Raw genomic sequence first — 22,850 nt, 5'->3', positions numbered from 1 at the left:
ACAAAAGGAATTAAAGGATGACAACCAGATAAATACAACTACCAACTCCACGGAACCGAGTCCGGAATACATCAGAACAGTAAAGGGACAACCGGGATCAGTTAGGGTTTGATGAACTAAATATGCATATTTTCTACATCTTTAACCAGAACTTTGACTTCTACAAAAATAGGAAAGAAATACTTCAATTGAAAGGAAGGAATGTTAGATGGAAGATCACATAATCAACCTAAAATGCAAAGTAAAAAGAGATTGCAGAGATTTAGAACCCATGGAAACTACTATACAAAGTTGGTGTCATATATTTTTTGTTCTCTTATGGATCTAGCCTCTATTTTTGCAGAAATTGTCCTTTGTCTTAAAACAATTGAGGACCTATAGGTAAATTAGTGATTTCAAGGGGAAGACCAACATAAGTCACAACGTTAAAAATCATAGGTGTTGCATCACAATGGGATGATTTTCGAGCACAATTTATTTTCCTTAACTTGAGAATAGTACAGATGTTTAGTCTTAAGTTCTCCCTGATGGGATCGGAGATCCCTCCCAAAATGTCCAGAAATCACTTACAAGCACAAACAACCTATGCACAAAAGAAAACACAAAATTTAACGTGGTTCGGCTCAATGCCTACATCCACGGGAGAGTAATCAAATTTCACTTTATATGAAGAGATTACAATAGGTAAGGAGGAACACTCATCCTCACTCAACTCATACACAACTCCCCCTCTCACACAAAGGGAGCACTCTCTCCCGCATAGAGGGCTAATATCTCTTAACTCTCTCATTTTGCTCTCTTGGTTCCTCACATTTTGTTGCATTCCAACTCTCCCCATTTATACACAAATGGAATCTTGTCTACCGACAAGCTGTCGACGAGCCGCCGACAACATTGATGGCAGCCACCAACACAACCACCCTATAATAGGATAGCTTGGCTAAAAATCTCCAGCCCAAATCTACAGCCTCGATGCTTGACTTCTAAGGCTTCCTTTACATGGTCACAACTCCTCACATAGAGTAGAAACCAACACTCCCAAGTCTCAACATAAAGTTGTAAGAATGAAAATAAATGTACTAACCCTTTCTTTCTCTTAAGAAATCAGTTTTTGCTTGATCATTGGATTGCCTGGAGACAACCATCCATCTGATTGAACTTGACAACTCATTGGAGGAGGGTGCAAAAAGACATGATTAATAATATAAGAGCCAACTGTTTGCCTGCAATGTCATCATTTAAAAAAAAATTTATAAAGAGAATAAGTTTTGAAATTTTAAAATATATTTAATATTTATTTTTTCAGAAAAATATAAAAAATAAAACCTTGCTTTTTTGGGTTTGTTTTTTAGTTTTGTAAAATTCAAATCGAAAAGGATTGAACCGAATCAGTTTAATAACTTTTTCAATCCCAGCCATCGATGCATATTATTGGGAGCTAATCTTAGCCGTGCATGCATCAGTCATCACATTGCATTGCTCCCTCTCTTTTTCATGCCTCTCTTTTGCTACCTGAAAGAAACCCATAATTTTTTAACTCTAATTTCTTCAAAATCCACCTTGTTTGGTGTTGATTGATTTTCTGAAAATTGTGCTTTTATTTTTTATATTTTTTGTTTTTAGTAAATATTTTTAATATTTTAAACAAATGTTTTACTGCACCTAATACAAATATACGTAAAAAATATAATACTGTGAAACAAAATCTTTAAAAAATTCACTAAATACCAAATATACATATATATATATATATAAATTTTGTATATTTTCATGTATTTATTGATTTTTTAAAATATTTTATTTATTTTATTTTTAGGTAGGCATATCTAAAAAGTTAAAAAAAATTACTTAAAATATTAAAAAATTCACTAAAAATAAAAAAAATAAAAAAATCAATTTTCAGACAATAAAAAAAAGAAAAGAAAAGCCTTAATTATTTGAAACCCTAAGCCCAAATTTTTCCCTAAAATTTACCCAGACTTGTCCATGACCAGAGTTGTCCACATGAGCATATATTAAGCAAAAATTAGTGTGTCATTGTTTCTCGATTTTTTTTTTAATATAGGATTGTTTCTAAATGTTGTTCATATTTTGTTTTGATACAACTGTTGATATTTGTTTTGTTTTTTGATAAGGTTGTATTATTTCATTGTCTATTGAAAAAACACAACCAGACCAAATCAATCAATTAGGTGGGAATAATGAAAACCAAAACATTCCATCAGGTGGGAATGAAGTAGCACTTGGACTGAACTGATTTCACCCCTAATAAATTCTCTTTTAATATTTAATTTTCTGCTTTTGGTTAAGTATTTTTGTTTAGAATGGGACTTTTTTTTTTTTTTTTTCTCATTTCAAGCCAAAGCACCTTTGGCTCATAATTATAAAAATTCCATTGACACGTGATTCTGGATGGGCTTTATTTATAAAAATTCTGTTTTACAAATCAATTTCCTTTTAAAATTAGCTTGTTCACAAATTAGATAAAAATAAATATAAAAAGAAAAGAAAAGGAGTGGCGAATAAATTTTCTTTAGCAGTTGCAGTTTACCATGTACGGAAGTAGATGAACAAGAACAACAATCTTTAATTAGAAGAGGAAAAGAAAATAAGTAATTCTTAATCTAATTGAAGAAGTTAGATTTGGAATCATCTCTTGGAGACAAGTTCAGGATAATCATGTATTCCTGTTGTCTTCCCAGACAATAGGAATATATAATTTCAGTTGAAATTATCAACCTAATTTGAAGACGTTAGATTTGAGTCAGGCATATTAATATTATTCTTAAAGATGAAGAAGATGATAGCTCTATCTAGGGTTTGAGGGGTTAACCAACAAGATTGGTGTTGGGGTTGTGACCCTTGATGGCTCAATTTTATCAAACCCAAGACACACATACCTATATTACCCCACCAGGGCAGGGATTCCTTCCCCAAGAAACTGCCCAATACCATCTCCAACACATCTTGCTGGCCGCTTATCCAATATGCCCTCAAGACTGTGCAGATAACCCCAAATGACATCGCCTATCTTTGTTCCACTAGAGGACCAGGCATGGGTGCGCCATTACAGGTTGCTGTTGTTGTTGTTTGGGTTCTTTCACAGCTTTGGAAGAAACTCATTGTTGCGGTAAAGCATTGTGTTGCTCATATTGACACAGGAAGGGTTGTTACTGGAGCAGATGACCCTGTTGTGCTATATGTAAGTGGTGGTAACACACAGATGATTGCATATAGCAAGGGGCGGTATCGGATTTTCGGTGAGACTATAGATATTGCTGTTAGGAATTGCTTGGACAGGTTTGCGAGGGTTCTAACTCTGTCTAATGATCCAAACCTTGGGTACAACATTGAGTAGGTATGCAATTGGAAGCAAGTTTCCTTAACCTATATCAGTGGTAAATTCACATAGAAACTGTCCATTAATAGTCATATCTTTTATAGGTTATTTTGTTGAAATGTCTTCAAACTTGAGGAAGACCCAAAAAAAATAAAATTTTGAGCTGCTATTTGGTGTTTTGCTTGTTTAACTATAGAAGTCTGCAGATTTTTTTTATGTTGTCTGTTCTCTGTCGATTGTTTGAGAAAACTTTATTTCTTACTATGATTCAGTTTTGCATTGTGCTTGAGATCAATACTTGTCTAGCCTGCACTGTACTGGAATAAATTGTGGTTATGTCTTGCTAGTTTCTGATCTTCCAATGTTGTATAGCTCAGTTTGGTATCCTCTCCCTCCTGCCTTCTCAAAAGACAAAAGAGACACAAAGACAACTGCAAATGAGGCTTTAAGGCTCATTGATAATTTTCTTAATCTTTAAAGAAGATATTTTATTATGTACCTTTTTTTGAACTTTTTTGAAGGTAGGAATTTGGTGGTTGTTAGGCCATTGTAGTCAGCTACACCGTTGTCTTCATTTGTAAGAGAAAATGATTAAACAAGCAGTTAGTAGTCTTTACTTTTCTTTTCATTTTTTCTTGCTTAACCAAACAGATAAAGGGTGAGGTGATTTTTCCTTTCCCTCCCTTTCTTTTCTATCCTCCATACACAATCCTTCCTCTCAGTTTTCTGCCAAAAGAATAGGTGGAAGGCCAAAATGAACATGTAACACCCTCAAATTAATAACATTAAACCCATTAAATAAGACATGCATTGATTCCCAAAGTTCCATATTCTTTCATATATCAGAGTTTCATTACAAAAGGTATTACATGTTAACAACAAAAGCAAATGCCCTACGGGCTTACAGCTTTCCAAGTTAACACTTGGTTACAACAAAAAGAGTACTAACTCATACACATTAAGCCCTTGGCTTGAATTTACATGTAATACATCAAAAAATAAAATGACAACAGTGTGTCCGCCTCTAGCCTCCCAAGCTATGTCCTTGGAGGTGGCATGCTTCCTGTACCTGAAAATGATATTCCCATATAGGGTGAGCCACAGCCCAGTAGAAATATACTAAACCAGCCATGAATAATGACTAAAAGATTAGCAATTGATAGATGGCCAACACTGTACATTCACATAAATCACACATTTATGTCATACAACTTATGAGTCCAAATTACTTTTCATTTTCCCTTTTTCAACAGATAGGCATATAGGCACTACCCACATTCTCAACAGATATGTATAACAACAATATCCACAGATAAGCATATAAGCTATATCTACACTCTACAACAGATATGTATAACCACAATATCCACAGATAAGCATATAAGCTGTATCTACACTCTACAACAGATATGTATAACCACAATATCCACAGATAAGCATATAAGCTGTATCCACACTTCACAAAGATAAGCATATAAGCTCTATCTTCACTTCTCTAGACAAGCATATGAGCTGTATCTACGGAGTTCATCCCCTATCTTCTCCCAACACTATCCGGTTTAGAGGTACATCCCCTATCTTCCCCTAAACCGCGGAGTACATCCCCCATCTCCTCCTCTACACATAACGTATACAAACACATTGGTTCTATATACAATCACTCAATACATACAGTTAATGTATTCTATCAACCGTCTAATTCCATGACACATTCCATTGATTAGTTTCAGTTTGCCTAATCATCATGCATTGTCTACAACAATCACGACTATCCTCCACCGATAGCCCAAAGCAGATATTTCTAAACAGAAAATAAATGCACAATGGATATTCAATCAACATTACATTTCCTCATTTCTCTCAATTAATTATCCCAATTAATCAAACAATGTAATTAGGTCAATTCCCTAATTACCATTTCAACCCTTAGGTCCCATTTTCGTCAATGACTCAACATTTATTCCCTTTCTCTATGCTAAACATGCATCTAGGTTTATTATGAATAAACCCCAACTTTTTGTAAAATTACACAAAAGCCCCCAACTTTCACAAAATTACCAAACCAACCCCAACATCTCAAAATACCAAAATTTAAAGACAAAATCCATAGAGAGGAGTAGGATATCCCTACCTCGAAGTTTGAGCCAAAAAGGAGATGAAGACTCGAAGACCAACGTGCTCCAAATCCAAACTTTTTCAGATTAAAACAAAGCTCTCAATGCCCTCTATCTTTTTAACAAAGGCCCTAGGCTAGATTCACACTCTAGGGAGATCAAATCTTAGAGAGAATATAAGTGTAGAGAGAGAGTGTCTCGGATCTAGGGTTTTAGAAAAGAAAGAAGTGAAAAACTGATGTTTCAAATCGCTACTGTCCGCTGATATAAAACACTCTCGCTCGAGCGAAGACTTGGTCGCTCGAGCGACCAGACACAGAAACTCTCGCTCGAGCCAAGAAACTCTCGCTCGAGCCAAAAACTCAAAAGTGCGCTCGAGCCAAAGATTGCTCGCTCGAGCCAACAACTTAGACCTTCAGGTCTGCAACCAGAAGCACGCTCGAGCGACCAACTACTCGCTCGAGCGAAGAACAAACCAGACCGCTCGAGCCAAGAAAAGCTCGCTCGAGCCAAGAAACACAACTCTCAGGTCCAGAACCAGGTGCAAGCGCTCGCTCGAGCGAAGCCTCTCTGGCTCGACCCACCAGACACAAACTCAACTCTCGCTCGAGCGACAAACCCCTGGCTCGAGCGAAGGTCCAAAAATCTGGGCAGCAACACTAGGCTCCCAAACACAACCAACCTGAAACAAACCTGCCCAACACATCCTACAACTCAATATACAAAGTAAAAAGGATGCAAACAAGATAATAAACAACTATCAACATCCACGGACACATGTCCGGATCACTGTTCAACAAGGGTAAACCCGGGATCGCTATAACCTCCCCCCCTTAAAGAATTTCGTCCCCGAAATTAAGCACAAGTTTTCAAAAACAGGTTTTTCTCCATTTTAAACAATGTTACATTTTAACATTCAACAATTCGACCCATTACCGGTCATTCCCTCCATTTAACAAGAGGCAGCTCACAATATGTAAACAACATATGTACTTTCAACATGCATTACATTACGCATTATCTTTCCAATTTCAACAATATATTACTTTCAACACATATAGTGTCACATTCAACTTCCATATGAGGCAAGTTCCAAAACACACTTCTAATAAACCAAAACATTTTCAATGTTTCACAACTTAAGACAAATAGGAAAGCTCTTAAGTCAGTAACAGTTCAAAATTTTAAATCCAAGATTACATATCAACAAACAAGTCCGGATATTTTTCACGGACTTCCAACTCACGTTCCCAAGTGGCCTCCTCCACTCCGTGATGTTTCCACAAGACTTTCACCAAAGGAATGGTCTTGCCACGCAGGACCTGATCCCGCCTATCCAAGACCCGAACCGGTCTCTCCTCATACGAGGCATCCTTATCTACCTCTAAATCGGTCCAATCCAACACATGTGATGGATCTGGCTCATACTTCCGAAGCATACTCACATGAAACACGTCATGTACTCCGGACAACTGCGGTGGTAAGGCTAACCGATAAGCAACCTCGCCAATCCTCTCGAGGATCTCAAAAGGACCAATAAACCGAGGGGATAACTTCTCACTCTTCCAAAACCTCATCAGACCTCGCCTAGGTGATATCTTCAGAAAGACATGATCACCTACCTCAAACGCCAAAGGTCTCCTCCTACGGTCAGCATAAGATTTCTGCCGACTCTGGGCTGTAACAAGCCTCCTACGAATAAGCTCAACTTTCTCCGTCGTCTCCCTAACCAACTCCGGACCCAACAAAGGTGCATTACCCACCTCGGCCCAACAAACTGGAGACCTACACGGTCGGCCATACATGGCCTCAAACGGTGCCATACCGATGCTAGACTGAAAACTGTTGTTGTAGGCAAACTCTACCAAGGGCAAGTGCCTCTCCCACGTCCCACTGAAGTCAAGGACACAACCCCGAAGCATATCCTCGAGGATCTGAATAGTACGCTCGGACTGCCCGTCAGTCTGAGGATGATAGGCCGTACTAAAGGTCAACTTAGTGCCCAAGGCACTCTGCAAACTCTGCCATAACCTAGCAGTAAAACGAGGATCTCTATCTGAGACGATCGTCACTGGGACCCCGTGCAATCTCACTACGTCCCGAATATACAAGTCGGCAAGATGATCCACCGAATCTCTCACGCGCATAGGAATAAAGTGCGCCGACTTAGTCAACCGGTCTACAACCACCCAAATAGCATCACTACCCCGCTGAGTCCTCGGAAGACCTACAACGAAGTCCATAGTGACATGCTCCCACTTCCACTCGGCAATAGGCAAGGGTTGCAACAAACCCGCTGGCCTCTGATGCTCGGCCTTCACTTGCTGGCAAGTAAGGCACTTCGATACGAAAACAGCCACATCTCTCTTCATACCCCGCCACCAAAACTGGCGACCCAAATCCCGATGCATCGTAGTACCTCCCGGATGCACCGCAAGGCGCGAATGGTGAAACTCTCGGAGTACCTCCTCTCGGCAAGACTCCGGTACAAACAAACGGTCTCGGTATCTAACACTCTGGTCGGGATACACCGTCAAACCCTTCTCAACTTTCCCACTGGAGATCTTCTCTCGGAGGGATTCTACCTCAAGGTCACCTCTCTGTGCCTCTAACACTCTAGTCACAAGTGTAGGTTGCGCAACAACAGGAAACAAGGCTGCAGCCTCAACAGATTCGCCCAGTAGCAAATCAAACTCACCAAGTGCTCCCAACATCTCCCATTCCCGGATGGCTACACAAGCTACATCACTAATGGATTTCCTACTAAGGGCATCGGCCACAACATTGGCCTTTCCCGGGCGATAATGCAACTCAAAATCATATTCCTCGATGAACTCCATCCACCTCCTCTGTCTCAGATTCAAGTCTCTCTGTGTAAACAGATACTTCAAACTCTTGTGGTCCGAGAACACCTCGAACTTCTCACCATAAAGGTAGTGCCTCCAGATTTTCAAGGCAAAAATCACAGCCGCTAACTCTAGGTCGTGTGTGGGGTAATTCTTCTCGTGTATTTTCAACTGACGTGAGCCATAAGCTATCACTTTCCCTTCTTGCATCAACACACAACCCAAACCCTCTCGTGAGGCATCACAATAAACCGCATAACCCAACCCTCTCTCCGGAATAATCAATACCGGAGCGGTGGTCAATCTAACTTTCAGCTCTTGGAACGACTTTTCACAAGTCTCACTCCACACAAACTTGACTCCCTTCCGAGTCAGTCTAGTCAACGGTCACGCTAACCTGGAGAAATCTTTCACAAACCGACGGTAATACCCAGCTAACCCCAGAAAACTGCGGATCTCAAACACACTCTTAGGCTGTGCCCAATCTTGCACTGCCTCAACCTTGGATGTATCAACAGACACCCCTTCCCCGGATACCACGTGGCCTAAGAATTTGACTTCCCCCAGCCAGAACTCACACTTCCCAAACTTGGCATACAGCCTATGGGCTCTAAGCAACTCAAGCACCACTCTCAAGTGTTCATCGTGCTCCTCCTCAGAAGGCGAATAAATAAGAATGTCGTCCACGAAGACAACCACAAATTGGTCTAAGAACTCCCAGAAAATCCGCTTCATCAAGTCCATAAAGACTGCCGGTGCATTGGTAAGCCCAAATGGCATCACCAAAAACTCATAATGGCCATACCGCGTACGGAATGCCGTTTTCGGAATATCCTCTTCCCTGACCCTCAACTGGTGGTAACCCGATCTCAAGTCTATCTTAGAGAAACAACGGGAACCCTTCAACTGGTCAAACAAATCATCTATACGGGGCATAGGGTACTTATTCTTAACCGTAGCCCGATTCAACTTCCGGTAGTCTATACACAATCTCAAGGCACCATCTTTCTTTTTAACAAAGAGGGCCGGTGCTCCCCACGGCGAAACACTAGGGCGAACAAAGCCCTTATCAAGCAATTCCTGGAGCTGAACTTTCAACTCAACCAACTCTGCTGGAGCAAACGGTAAGGTGCCATAGAAATCGGCGCCGTGCCGGGCACTAAATCAATAGAGAACTCTATCTCTCGGTGAGGTGGCAAACTAACAAGATCTTCGGGAAAGACATCCGAATACTCACAAACCACCCTCGGCAACACAATCTGAATCTCATCACACTCACTACTCTCACAGCTAGCAAGTAGACCACTAAGCTCACTTCGCCCTCGCGAATCAAACCCCGGTGGCAAAATATTACCAACCCGATCTCCCAAGAAATGGAACCACTCCCCGCTCAAGGTACATAACGTGACCCTCTGGCGGTAGCAATCAATAACAGCCCGGTATGACGATAGCCAGTCCATACCCAAAATAACATCAAAGCCCTTCATGGGCATGACAACAAACGGAAAAGCAAGCCTATAGTCGGCGACTTCTATATCACATCCTCTAACACCCTGTTTCAGGATCAACTCACCACCCAAAGGCGATACCACACAAGTAGGAGATGCTAACAGTGCTAACTCCAATTCCAAAACAGATGCAAATGCAGCAGATACAAAAGAATGAGATGCACCCGTGTCTATCAACACATTAGCAACCGAGTTACAAAACAGAAAAGTACCTCTCACTACTGATGGAGCTGGTACTAAATCCTGCGCGGTAACAGCATACACGCGCCCCGTAGGCCCCTGGTCTACCTGCTCACCTCTCGGAGCAAAAGACTGCTGCACAGACTGGGATGATGAAGCTCCCGGATTGGCCCTCGAGGCCTGCACAGACTGAGCTGGCTGAAAACCCTGCGTCTGCCTAGAACCAGACTCCCCCGAAGTGGCACTCAACTGCGGGCAAAACCTCTTCAGGTGCCCAGGCTGTCCACACTGATAACAAGACAAGGGCTGCCCCCTGCCCAAACTCTGACTCTGCGGTCTAGCTGAAGAAGAAGCAGCTCTCTGACCCCCACCCTTCAGCGGGCAAACAGAAACCTTGTGACCCAGCTGGCCACACTTGTAACAAGTAAACTCCCCCTGACCACCTCTCCCGGAGCCTGCACTCGGCACTGGGAAGGTCGATCTAGCAACACCACCCTGCGACTGCTGAGGGTTAGAACCCCTCTGCCTCCTGCCATCACCCTGGCCATCTTGGCCCGTCTTGGAGCCTCTCTGCCCCTCATCCTCCTCCTGCATCATAAGCTCCATATGAGCTGCAGCGTACACTAGGTGTCTATACTCTCGGATGTAAGACCCACCAACCCTCAGCTTGAGGCCCCGCCTCAACTTCCGCTCAAACTCATAGCAACGGCGTTCCTCAGACGCCACCAGTTCAGGTGCAAACCTGGACAGACTAGTAAAGGTAGCCTCAAACTCGGCCACTGACAAGCCCTGCTGATTAAGCCGACTAAACTGATCCCTCAGCTTCTCCCTAGCTGCTGCAGACAAAAACCTCTCCTGAAAAGCATTCACAAACGCCTCCCAAGTACCACCAACACGAGCCTTCTCGTACTTCCACCATTGACCCGTATCTCCCTTCAGTTGGAAAGATGCCAAGGTCACTTTCAGTGCTCCGTCCTCGATGCCAAGCATCTCGAACGTCTTACTCATTTGCTCTAGCCACTCATCAGCCTTCAGTGGCTCCTTCGGATCCCCGACAAACTCATCCGGATTAGACCGGAAAAACTCCCTCTTCAAGAAAGAAGGCCCTGCCTCAGCTGCCTGATTCCCCGCTCTGAGAATACCCAAAGCTCCTGCTATCTCTCTGGCCAAGGCACCCATGGCTTGCTGACCCACTGGCTCGGCCACATTGGCCTGACCAACTCCCTCCTGCACTGCCGGGATCTCACCCTGTAACGGTACTTTCTGCCTCGCAGGTCTACCACGCCTAGCACCTCTTCCTCGTCCTGACATCCTAATAAAGGTAACACAGAACATTAGCACATTCATAAATGTGCCGAAACTAAACACTCACGTCCTAATGCATGGACAACTGTAATTCACTGCACATAAGCACATAATCACATAAGCACTTACGAATTTCATTTCCGGATAATGACAGTCCCGAGGCATTACTAGAGTTCCAGTTAGAAACAGCATTGATCAAGTGCTTTTCCAACAAGACTCCCAGAAATCCAAGGATCCAATCAACATCCTAGAAATTAAATCCCATACCCACATAGTCACATAAGCATGTTATCAACTAAGCACATTGCATATGATACTACATCTAAGTCTCTATCAAGCGAGACAAACCCATTGTGATACTAATCACTTCCCACGTACCCAAAGTATTCGAACCCGGTACGCTCTGATACCAAGTTGTAACACCCTCAAATTAATAACATTAAACCCATTAAATAAGACATGCATTGATTCCCAAAGTTCCATATTCTTTCATATATCAGAGTTTCATTACAAAAGGTATTACATGTTAATAACAAAAGCAAATGCCCTACGGGCTTACAGCTTTCCAAGTTAACACTTGGTTACAACAAAAAGAGTACTAACTCATACACATTAAGCCCTTGGCTTGAATTTACATGTAATACATCAAAAGGTAAAATGACAACAGTGTGTCCGCCTCTAGCCTCCCAAGCTATGTCCTTGGAGGTGGCATGCTTCCTGTACCTGAAAATGATATTCCCATATAGGGTGAGCCACAGCCCAGTAGAAATATACTAAACCAGCCATGAATAATGACTAAAAGATTAGCAATTGATAGATGGCCAACACTGTACATTCACATAAATCACACATTTATGTCATACAACTTATGAGTCCAAATTACTTTTCATTTTCCCTTTTTCAACAGATAGGCATATAGGCACTACCCACATTCTCAACAGATATGTATAACAACAATATCCACAGATAAGCATATAAGCTATATCTACACTCTACAACAGATATGTATAACCACAATATCCACAGATAAGCATATAAGCTGTATCTACACTCTACAACAGATATGTATAACCACAATATCCACAGATAAGCATATAAGCTGTATCCACACTTCACAAAGATAAGCATATAAGCTCTATCTTCACTTCTCTAGACAAGCATATGAGCTGTATCTACGGAGTTCATCCCCTATCTTCTCCCAACACTATCCGGTTTAGAGGTACATCCCCTATCTTCCCCTAAACCGCGGAGTACATCCCCCATCTCCTCCTCTACACATAACGTATACAAATACATTGGTTCTATATACAATCACTCAATACATACAGTTAATGTATTCTATCAACCGTCAAATTCCATGACACATTCCATTGATTAGTTTCAGTTTGCCTAATCATCATGCATTGTCTACAACAATCACGACTATCCTCCACCGATAGCCCAAAGCAGATATTTCTAAACAGAAAATAAATGCACAATGGATATTCAATCAACATTACATTTCCTCATTTCTCTCAATTAATTATCCCAATTAATCAAACAATGTAATTAGGTCAATTCCCTAATTACCATTTCAACCCTTAGGTCCCATTTTCGTCAATGACTCAACATTTATTCCCTTTCTCTATGCTAAACATGCATCTAGGTTTATTATGAATAAACCCCAACTTTTTGTAAAATTACACAAAAGCCCCCAACTTTCACAAAATTACCAAACCAACCCCAACATCTCAAAATACCAAAATTTAAAGACAAAATCCATAGAGAGGAGTAGGATATCCCTACCTCGAAGTTTGAGCCAAAAAGGAGATGAAGACTCGAAGACCAACGTGCTCCAAATCCAAACTTTTTCAGATTAAAACAAAGCTCTCAATGCCCTCTATCTTTTTAACAAAGGCCCTAGGCTAGATTCACACTCTAGGGAGATCAAATCTTAGAGAGAATATAAGTGTAGAGAGAGAGTGTCTCGGATCTAGGGTTTTAGAAAAGAAAGAAGTGAAAAACTGATGTTTCAAATCGCTACTGTCCGCTGATATAAAACACTCTCGCTCGAGCGAAGACTTGGTCGCTCGAGCGACCAGACACAGAAACTCTCGCTCGAGCCAAGAAACTCTCGCTCGAGCCAAAAACTCAAAAGTGCGCTCGAGCCAAAGATTGCTCGCTCGAGCCAACAACTTAGACCTTCAGGTCTGCAACCAGAAGCACGCTCGAGCGACCAACTACTCGCTCGAGCGAAGAACAAACCAGACCGCTCGAGCCAAGAAAAGCTCGCTCGAGCCAAGAAACACAACTCTCAGGTCCAGAACCAGGTGCAAGCGCTCGCTCGAGCGAAGCCTCTCTGGCTCGACCCACCAGACACAAACTCAACTCTCGCTCGAGCGACAAAACCCTGGCTCGAGCGAAGGTCCAAAAATCTGGGCAGCAACACTAGGCTCCCAAACACAACCAACCTGAAACAAACCTGCCCAACACATCCTACAACTCAATATACAAAGTAAAAAGGATGCAAACAAGATAATAAACAACTATCAACATCCACGGACACATGTCCGGATCACTGTTCAACAAGGATATGCCTTTAGATGGAATTGATTGAAGGCTAAAGATGAAATCTACCTTAAAGGGTTTCAATGCTGGCTTTGTTGAGTTGAGTTGAGTTGAGTTTTATTATTGAATTATTATATACTATTTTGAGTGTTGTCAGTGAGCAGTAGATATAGGTGAATTTAGTGCAAGGTTCAAGTTAGGTACATGCATTTAAGTTCTTGTTCTACAAAGCTAGCAGATCATCTATATGTGGGTTTTAACTTTGGTTTCACCAATATATTTAGTCTTACCTTTATCTTATTTGATTAGTTCTTATTATTTTTAAAGAAATATGTTTAACTACGTTTTTTATTATATCTTCATATTTTTGTTTTGTTTTTCTATATTTTAACACAGCTCTGAATTGATAATACGTGATTGATGTGTACGTTTATATTTTTTTGGGGTAAGTTTAGATTATATCTATGAGATTTGTTACACATTTCCTCACCTCTCATTTATAAAGATTCTCTGTGGAAACTTGGTTTACTTTTATACTTAACTTTCGTTCCGGAGATATTCTTAAAATTTCTTAGATAGCCTTCAAAATGTTCTTGAAATGATGCAAGGAAGAAATGCTTTCTGTTTGACTTATCTTTTTTTCCTTTCTTCAGCAGCTTGTTGTCAAAGGAATGGATGTTTCGTTTAGTGAAATATTGAGTTATCTTGAAGCCACTACTAAGGAAAAGCTAAAAAATAATGAATGCACCCCTGCAGATTTATGACATTGTCTTCAGGTAATCATTTGGAATGCTTTCAATTTTTAATAATACATATTTTGTGGTGATAAAAAGTTTAGTTGGTACTTTGGTATAGCTGTTTTTTGTAAATTGCAAGTGTGTGTTGAATATTTACGTGATCTAATTGTGGCTCAATTTCCACATACAATTTAAATTGTTTTAGGAAACTGTTTTTCCGATGCTTGTGGAGATTACAGAACAGGCAGTGGCACACTATGACAAGAAAGATGTTCTTATTGTCGGTAGTGTGGGTTGCAATGAGAACTTGCTAGAGATGATGAGAATCATGTGCTCCAAGAGGGGTGGAAAGTTGTTTGCAACTGATGACAGGAACTGAATTGACAATGGGGCAATGACTGCGTATACTGGTCTCCTAGCTTATGCTAATAGGATGTCAACTCCGCTGGAGGAATCAACATTCACACAACGGTTTAGAACTGATGAAGTGCTTGCAATCTGGAGAGAGAAAAACGAATTGTCTGATGGTCACATGGAAAAAAGGGTAATTACCTATACGTTTCGAGGTATGTGTTTTCTATTTTTTTTCCCCTTGTTTTTTTAGTAAGATCATGGATAGCTTCCTATTTTAATAGATGGTATGAGGCCCTTTGGGAAATGATAAAACTGACAAGCTGTGGACAATCAATGGCCAATTTAAAAATGTCTTGTAATTTGGTTTTTTTACCTGTCTGCATGGAAGTACAACTGTGTGGTGGAAATCAAGTGTGGATCAGAAAAGAAAATTTACTTTGTAGAGCTAGATGTTTATATGTGTGTGTGTGTGTGTGTGTGTGTGTATTTGTTTTAAACCATATATGGAGGCTTGCATCCAACCAGGCAAGCCTTTGCCCATGAAATTGGTAATCAGCTTCTTGCAATGTTTGTCAAATTGTAAGCCGACAATGCCTTACAGAAGCATGAATTTGGGAACTAGGAAGTTTGAGACTTCATTTTCAGAAGTGCTTGGGTTTTCATGTTAGGAAGTTTGGGACTTATAGGAAGGTTTCAAACCATATATGTAACTATTTACAAGAGGGTTATTATATAAACAATATGTTTCTATGAATCAGTAGTCATTACTCATCGAAATGTTTTTGGGGACCCATCAAAATGTGAAGCTAAAAAGTGTAATGAGAAAGTAGTTGAAATATCGAGGAATTTTTTTGATAATGTGATATAAATATTTGTAATGAAACTAATTCTAAGAGGAATAAGTTGTTTTTTCATAGGTAGTAGCATTTATACAACATCTAGTCCCCCTCAACTTGGAATTATTCAAATAGGTCCAATTTTAATTTTCTTTAGTATTATAATTCTAGTCTGTGAATCCTCTTTTTATTTAGGTGTTTCTTTTGCTTGCTCTATTTCTCTACTATTCTTGTCCTGTTTGTTTCGTATTTTAAATTTAAACCATGAACTTATGAGTAATGAATAGAGAGGTCACAACCACTTGGTTGGGTAACCCCTTCCCATCTTGAATTGTAGCCCTGACCTAGGTTCTCTAGTGATGACAGGACTAGGTGTTGCTTGGATATGGTTTCTTAGTTCTTCAAATCAAGTGGAGACTCTTCATTTCAAACAATCCTACTATGTATTTTGTGACCTTGTCGGATATCAGTTTATCCATTTGGATTCCCAATAGGTTTCAAAATAAAAGGAAATTCGTTGGCACGTTGCTTCGGATATTTTTGGTCATGTAATGCATGTTAATGGTGGAGTGGGCTTTCATAAGCTCAAGAGGTTTGGCGCATGTGAGCCTTACTGAGAGTCCTATCCTCTTGACCCCATATACCCAAAAATTTGGCTTGCGTACACGAACAAATGGTCTAGGGTAATTGTTGCTTTTAATGACAACCGAGTTTAAGAATGTGCGTACAAGAATTTGTTATTCTAGTTTTGGTTTTCAATTTGCATGGTTGTTGGTCATTTATCTTCATTTATTTATATATATTTTACAGCATATTATTTTGGCTAAAAAAGATTTATTATATTCTCAGGGCATGCAAATATAGGGTGGTTATTGGAAGGCAACAAGGAGGGGGTAATTTACCAAGAAGCAAAGATTGATGATCTGTTGTGTGAAGCAAAGATTGATGAAGATCTGTTGTGAGCTCTCACTATGAGAAAAGTTGTGTTCAATTTGTGATATGCTAAATACGTGTGTTTCGAAGGAATTGAATAGTTTTTCCCTTTAAAGACATTAGTGGAGAAGCAAGGAAGTGTAATATTGATTGGAGAACAACTTACACCATTAGTTCCAATTATATGTGTGTATTTATAACCTTGAGTACTGTTTATATTGTCAGGTAAAACATGTCTGTTCAACAGTGGCCAAAGATCAAGTTCTTGAAATGAAATATGCTTATCTACTGACTCTCGTTGGATTGGCATATTTATTTGGAAGTGACTCCGATGAGTGTAGATTGTATGACTTTAAACTAATTATTGGACTGGTAAGACTTTGAATTAAAAGCAAGAGACAAAAGTAGAGCACTATTTTGCAAAATGTCAGACTTTAAATTTTATAGGCATTTTTTTTTTTTTTTTTTTTTTGTGGTGCACAATTATGTGGAATGTATGTAGTGGTAGGTGTTATTACCGACTCAGGGAAAGTGAGTTTGCTTTTTTCCCTTTAAATGTAAAACTTTGGAGACTGACTTCCTTGATGAATCTTTTCTCATATTATTTACTTAATACACATTTTAACAGCTGCATTGGATTTCCTACCCATTCTCTGATTTAATATACATTAAGTCTTGGTTTTTTCTTTTTTCTTTTGCATCTTGCGAAATCAATAAATTAAGCACGTTCATGAGCTGAGTCGTCATTTTGTTTTATTTTCTTCGTCAGCCAACACTACCTCTCTTTGGAGTGGCTGAAACAATAACCTTGGAATTGAAACTCAAATCTAAGGCTTTGTTTGTACTATTGCTTTGTTTAGCTATTTTTTTATTAGCTATTTAAAATTTAGGTTAACTACTAATAAATCTTAATAGTTAGATTTAATTCTTATCAAATTCTATTAGAAATAAATCCTAACAAAATTGTCGTTAAAAATAAATTTTTGTAATAATTTTTTACAGTTGTTGCTAAAAATTGACAATTAATAACTTTTTTTGTAAGGATTTATATAAATTGTCACTAAAATTTATAATTAGTGATGGTTTTTTGTGACATTTTTTTAAAATGTCGCTAAAACTTATAATTAGTGACATATTTATGATAATTTTCAAACTGTCGCTAAAAATTAACAATTAATGATATTTTTTAATAGTGTTTGATAAAAATAACATTAATTAATATATGACCTATTGAATAATAAGTCCACATATTAGTACATATGTAAATCTCCTAATTAAAGTTTTTAAAAAATTTAACTGTTTGGCTATGATTTTTTAATTAACAATTGATTTTTTTAATTTATTTTTAGGCAATAACTAAATTTTTTAATGAAAAATTTCAGGTCTTTCTAGAAGGATATTGTAACAACCCACATTTATGTCCTAGTCATGTTTGCATGCATTTATATGTTTTGCCATGTTAAGTTTGCATTTATGAATCTTGTCTTGTTTTGCTTAAGTGTTGCTTGCATGCTTTGTCCCTTCCTTGCTATGTTAAGCCTAGGTCATGCCAAGCCTAGGTTATGTTACGCCTAGATCATTCCGAGCCGAGGTCGCCCTCAGCCTAGAAATTGCCTTGGAACCACTTTGTTTGACCTCCACCTTCGCCTTGACATATTGGCCGAGATGTCATTATCTAGGCCGAGGTGTTCATCACCAAGGCCGAGATGTGTACTATCTAGGCCGAGATGTTACCTTTGCACCTAAGTGATCTTGTCCTGGAGTGGTATGACCTAGACCGAGGTGTGGCACATCTAGGCCAAGGTGTGGCACAGCTTAGTCCAGTGTTGTCCTTCCTAGCCGAGGTCATTGTCATCTTAGTTGCTGAAGCTTTGTCCTTAGCCGATGTCATCATTTGCCGGAGTGTCTTGCCGGGTAGCTTGTTAGATACACTTTGTCATAGTCTTGTCTTGTCAATTTATCACCTTTTTGAGGATAACCAACCAGCCGTTGCCACGTGTCCGAGCTGAGTGTTAAGTCAGCCGATAGAGAGAGAAAACCTATCATTTCTATATCTTTGTTTTGAAGAGGAGAGAGAAGCTCTAGGAGAGGGAGAGGAGTTCTTGAGAGAGAGAGTGGATTTCCAAGCTTGATCCCTAGAGATCGAACCGTTAGATCCGTGTTCTAAGGTTAGATTCTTGATCTACTCATGTTGTTCTTTATGTTCATGTTATTGCATTGCATGATTGAATATGATTTGTAAGCCACGCATTGCTTTGAAGTTCGGTTTTAGAAAGAGAAAATAGCATTCATGTGTTCTTCAAGAAAAGTCATGTTTTGATCCGAAACCTCATGCCAAGATCCATGTTTTTGTATTTGTTTTCTTATGATTTTCAAGTATGGGTACCTAGGTCCATGTTTTCGAACTCATAGCATGAAATCCCAGATTTTGTAAATAAAGAAGTTATGATTTTAGCATTCATGTTCTTCATGATCTTCATGTTCATGTTCTTCATGTTCTTCACGAGTGGTAACCCAAATCCCCATACCTCACTTCCCGAGCTGTAGTCATCGAGATTACTCTTACCTAGACCTCACACTTAGGCCAAGCATCGTATCTCACCTTGGCCTAGCTTGCATGATGTAATGACCCTCACACTATCCTAACCATACTCATATGCATTCATGTGATTCTGTCTTGTTAAGCTTGCATTTCAAGTCTTGTCCTTGTTCGTTTAAGTGTTACAGCATGCTTTGTACCTTGCTCGGCGTGGGTTTAGCCGAGGTCACCCTGAGCCTAGGTTAGTCTTGAACTTCTTGCATCTAAGACCATCTTGGAAGTTACCTTGTTTGGCCTCCACCTTCGCCCTGACATATTGGCCGAGATGTCATTATCAAGGCCGAGGTGTTCATCACCAAGGCCGAGATTTGTGTTATCTAGGCCGAGATGTTACCTTTGCACCTAAGTGATCTTGTCCTGGAGTGGTATGACCTAGACCGAGGTGTGGCACATCTAGGCCAAGGTGTGGCACAGCTTAGTCCAGTGTTGTCCTTCCTAGCCGAGATCATTGTTCCCTTACTTGCCGATGCCTTGTTATTAGCCGAGATCATTACCTGCCGGAGTGCCTATTCCATCTTGCTTGTAGAACACACTTTGTCATAGTCTTGTCTTTTCGCTCAGTCACTTTTTGAGTAGAACCAACCAGCCGCTGCCACGTGTCCCTGCAGAGGGTTAAGTCAGCCGATAGACCCAGAAAATATACATTTTTGTATTACATCTTTGCCTTGTAGAGAGAGAGGCTCTAGGAAGAAGAAGAAGTCTTAGAGTGAGAGAGTAGGCTTTCGAGCTTGATTTCTAGAGATCAAACTGTTAGATTCGTGTATTGAGGTTAGATTCTTGATTCACTCTTGTCGTTCTTATCGATCATCTAGCTGCATTGCACGATCGAACCTGTTTTGCACGTCATGCATTGATTTAAAGTTGGTTTTAGAAAGAGAAAATAATGCTCATGTGTTTTTGAAGAAAAAGTCTTGCTTGATCCGAAAGTTCGCATTAAGATTCATGTTTTTGTGTTTGTTCTCACAAGATCCTTGAATATGGGTACCCAGGTCCATGTTTTGAATTCATAGCATGAAATCTCAGATTTTTGTAAAAGCAAATCATGATCTTTGCATTTCATCTTCCTCATGTTCATGTTCTTCATGTTCATCATGTTCTTCAAGAGAGGGAAACCCAGATTTTTCCCAACTTCATTTCTTTGAATGTGGCCATCGAGGCCACACCTCGGCAAGGAGGTGTGGGACCTCAGCCTAGACCTGGTAGTTGCCCAGCATGTTTTCCCCGAGATAAGAACTATGTTTGTTTTGATTTGACTTAGTCTTGAGGAATGCCGAGATCATCTGCATGCATGTGAAACTTGTTTGAAAGTGCATTCAACAGACTTTGCCATGTGTTTGTAGGACTTGGACTTGCCTTGACCCCGACATTTGAAGAACTAAGTGAGTGGTATTTTTTAATAAAGCTATGTTATAATGCTTTGATAAAAGTCTTGTTTTGCTTCGTTTTGAAAAGTATTTGTAAGCATGAATGGTTATTCCTAGTTGAAAAATATATACTATCTTGTTTTGATGACATTCTTGGAAAGTCCGTATGTGCTAGGGGACTATAAGCATTTGTAGCACAACCTTTGAAAGTCCTTACGTGCTGGAGGCCTCTAAGCATTTGCAGCACAATCTTGAAAGTCCTTACGTGCTGGAGGACTCTAAGCATTTGCAGCCCAGAGTTTGGAAGTCCGTACGTGCTAGGGGACTCTAAGCATTGGTAGCACAAGTCCTTAGCGCCAGGGGACTATAATGCAACTGCGCCATTGAATTGAGATATCTCCCTTGTCTTGCTTTGTCTTGCCTTGTTTGCCACTGACGGTTTACCGCGTGGGTTTGTTTGCCGAGATGTCATCACTTGTATTATAATGATGCTAATAAGCATCCTTTGAAACTTGACAGATTTGCTAGATGGACTTGGTTCATCCTTTGACTTGCATCAATTATGTTACGTATCGTTTGATAAAGATCTTGAATACCAGTCATGCAAACCCCTTTATTATTTATACCATTTACTGAGTATCCAAGCTCACCCTCTCTATATGTATGTAGGTGATGAGCAGGAAGGCGGTGACGCCTAGGTGTGATTCGCGAGCTTGTTTTGGGTTTTTGTTATGTCGGCTTAACTTGTATTCACGTCGGCAGTCTTGAAAATTATGCTTCTCGGCTTGTAATACTTGCAATTTGCACATGTTGGCTTGAGAAGCCTTTTGATCAAGGTGTAATATGTATTTTGTACTTCGTTTTATTTGTATTCAAGTTGTAAAATTATGTGAAGTTGTATGTCATCCCATTTAACTTATGCACTGCTCTTATGGACTACTTAGCTTTGAATTTATTGCTTCCGCATTTGTAAGCCCCATATGTAATTACTCTGATTGTGTGTGAATTTTGAAAGTTGGCCTTCGGTAATCTCGGATTACTGGCCATCACGGCACCATTCTACTAGGGGCGGAATGGGGTCGTGACACATGATCACTTACACCTTTAGTTTGTCTTGTGTGCACCTCGGCATGCAGCTACATGCCGAAGCCTAGGTAGCCACACCTCGGCCAGGAGGTGTGGGCCCTCGGCAAAGACCTGGTTGGTACCCAGCATGTCTTCCTGACATGTAAAACAGTGCTTTGACTTCCAGCATGTTTTCCCGAGATCATTTGCATGCATGTAAGACTTGTTTTGAGAAGTGCATTCAGTAGACTTTGCTATGTGTTTGTAGGACTTGGACCTTTGCCTTGATCCCGACGTCCCAAGAACTTTGTGAGTAGTATTTCTAATAAAGTTATGTTATCAAGTTTTAATAAAGCTTTGCCTTGTTTTGATAAAAGTATTTGCTAAGCGTGAATGATATCCCTATTTTATGTATCAAGTATAAGCTTTGTTTTGGATGACATTCTTGGAACCGTCCTTTCGTGTTAGGGGACGTTAAGCCTAAGTAACGCCGTCCTTTCGTGTTAGGGGACGTTAAGCCTAAGTAACGCCGTCCTTTCGTGTTGGGGGACGTTAAGCCTAAGTAACACCGTACTTTCGTGTTAGGGGACGTTAAGCCTAGGTAACATAGTCCGCATGTGCCAGGGGACTTTAAGCATTTGTGGCACAAGTCCTTCCGCGCTAGGGGACTTTAAGCCTATGTAGCATAGTCCTTCCGTGCTAGGGGACTTTAAGCCTAGGTAGCACCGTCCTTTCGTGCTAGGGGACGTTAAGCCTAAGTAGCACCCTTGTTAAGATATCGGCCACCGACAGACTATGAACGGGTGTGCTCGATGCCGAGGTTATGCTTTTGTTTTGCCCGGAATGTCATCACCCCATGTTTTAAGATTGACGTATGTTAAGTAAGTAAGCAAGTTTTGAAAGACCAAGGTTGGATTGATGTTTTGTTTCAAGTCAAGCTAAGCTATGTTATGTATGGTTTTTGACAAAGATATACTATGTATTGTTTGAAAAGATCTCAGGTATCATTCATTTGACCCCTTTATTACTTATACCATTCACTGAGTATCCAAGCTCACCCTCCCTATGTATATATGTAGGTAACAAGCAAGAAGTCGGCTACGCTGAGATGTGTGCTTTGTA

At 40.1% G+C, this 22,850-nt stretch overlaps 2 pseudogenes across 1 annotated transcript in view; both read left to right on the top strand.

The window, feature by feature from the left end:
• The window catches only part of LOC145793679 (uncharacterized), a 258,720-nt pseudogene extending 241,728 nt beyond the window's left edge, over positions 1-16,992 (top strand). The window contains exons 4-6 of the transcript XR_014333911.1: positions 14,494-14,616; positions 14,783-15,143; positions 16,617-16,992. The product of XR_014333911.1 is annotated as an uncharacterized LOC145793679 (transcript). The remainder of the gene's footprint in view (positions 1-14,493; positions 14,617-14,782; positions 15,144-16,616) is intronic.
• Positions 2,579-3,635, top strand: LOC145792956 (uncharacterized; annotated as a pseudogene).
• Positions 16,993-22,850: the final 5,858 nt, after the last annotated feature.

Source organism: Camellia sinensis, chromosome 6 (genome assembly GCF_055761805.1).
Source record: "Camellia sinensis isolate YWXY chromosome 6, ASM5576180v1, whole genome shotgun sequence".
Taxonomy (NCBI): Eukaryota; Viridiplantae; Streptophyta; class Magnoliopsida; order Ericales; family Theaceae; genus Camellia; species Camellia sinensis.
This window is presented reverse-complemented; position numbering and strand designations above follow the sequence as displayed.